The sequence below is a fragment of the Triticum dicoccoides genome, chromosome 6A, assembly GCF_002162155.2.
Source record: "Triticum dicoccoides isolate Atlit2015 ecotype Zavitan chromosome 6A, WEW_v2.0, whole genome shotgun sequence".
In the NCBI taxonomy this organism is placed as follows: domain Eukaryota; kingdom Viridiplantae; phylum Streptophyta; class Magnoliopsida; order Poales; family Poaceae; genus Triticum; species Triticum dicoccoides.
In genome coordinates this window covers 606,270,835-606,272,944 of record NC_041390.1, presented here as the reverse complement: position 1 = coordinate 606,272,944, position 2,110 = coordinate 606,270,835, and positions in this window count along the sequence as shown.

The following is a 2,110-nucleotide window of genomic DNA, read 5'->3' as shown; positions in this document are numbered from 1 at the left end:
TGCAGCTGTAGAACTTATTGGAGACTTCATATCTCTCAATCCGGGCATTTGCTTGAAATATTAATTTCAACTCCCGGAACATCTCATATGCTCCATGACGTTCAAAACGTCATTGAAGTCCCGATTCTAAGCCGTGAAGCATGGCACACTGAACTATCGAGTAGTCATCAGCTTTGCTCTGCCAGACGTTCATAACATCTGGTGTTGCTCCAGCAGCAGGCCTAGCACCCAGCGGTGCTTCCAGGACGTAATTCTTCTGTGCAGCAATGAGGATAATCCTCAAGTTACGGACCCAGTCCGTGTAATTGCTACCATCATCTTTCAACTTTGCTTTCTCAAGAAACGCATTAAAATTCAACGGAACAACAACACGGGCCATTTATCTACAATCAAACATACATAAGCAAGATACTATCAGGTACTAAGTTCATGATAAATTTAAGTTCAATTAATCAAATTACTTAAAGAACTCCCACTTAGATAGACATCCCTCTAATCCTCTAAGTGATCACGTGATCCAAATCAACTAAACCATGTCCAATCCTCACATGAGATGGAGTAGTTTCATTGGTGAACATCACTATGTTGATCATATCTACTATATGATTCACGATCGACCTTTCGGTCACCGTGTTTCGAGGCCATATCTGCATATGCTTGGCTCGTCAAGTATAACCTGAGTATTCCGTGTGTGTAACTGTTTTGCACCCGTTGTATTTGAACGTAGAGCCTATCACACCCGATCATCACGTAGTGTCTCAGCACGAAGAACTTTCGCAACGGTGCATACTCAGGGAGAACACTTCTTGATAATTTTAGTGAGAGATCATCTTATAATGCTACCGTCAATCAAAGCAAGATAAGATGCATAAAAGATAAACATCACATGCAATCAATATAAGTGATATGATATGGCCATCATCATCTTGTGCCTGTGATCTCCATCTCCGAAGCACCGTCATGATCACCATCGTCACCGGCGCGACACCTTGATCTCCATCGTAGCATCGTTGTCGTCTTGCCAATCTTATGCTTCCACGACTATCGCTACCGCTTAGTGATAAAGTAAAGCATTACAGCGCGATTGCATTGCATACAATAAAGCGACAACCATATGGCTCCTGCCAGTTGCCGATAACTCAGTTACAAAACATGATCATCTCATACAATAAAATTTAGCATCATGTCTTGACCATATCACATCACAACATGCCCTGCAAAAACAAGTTAGACGTCCTCTACTTTGTTGTTGCAAGTTTTACGTGGCTGCTACGGGCTTAAGCAAGAACCAATCTTACCTACGCATCAAAACCACAACGATAGTTTGTCAAGTTGGTGCTGTTTTAACCTTCGCAAGGACCGGGCGTAGCCACACTTGGTTCAACTAAGTTGGAGAAACTGTCATCCGCAAGCCACCTATGTGCAAAGCACGTCGGGAGAACCGGTCTCGCGTAAGCGTACGCGTAATGTAGGTCCGGGCCGCTTCATCCAACAATACCGCCGAATCAAAGTATGATATGCTGGTAAGCAGTATGACTTATATCGCCCACAAATTACTTGTGTTCTACTCGTGCATATAACATCAACACATAAAATCTAGGCTCGGATGCCACTGTTGGGGAACGTAGTAATTTCAAAAAATTTCCTACGCACTCGCAAGATCATGGTGATGCATAGCAACGAGAGGGGAGAGTGTGATCTACGTACCCTTGTAGATCAACAACGGAAGCGTTAACTTGGTTGATGTAGTCGTACATCTTCACGGACCGACCGATCAAGCACCGAAACTACGGCACCTCCGAGTTCTAGCACACATTTAGCTTGATGACGATCCCCGGACTCCGATCCAGAAAAGTGTCGGGGAAGAGTTCCGTCAACACGACGGCGTGGTGACGATCTTGATGTACTACTGTCACAGGGCTTCGCCTAAGCACCGCTACAATATTATCGAGGACTATGGTGGCAGGGGGCGCCGCACACGGCTAAGAATATGATCACGTGGATCAACTTGTATTCCTCTGGGGTGCCCCTGCCTCCGTATATAAAGGCTCAAAGGGGGTGGGTGCGGCCGGCCTAGGAGAGGCGCGCCAGGAGGAGTCCTACTCCCTCC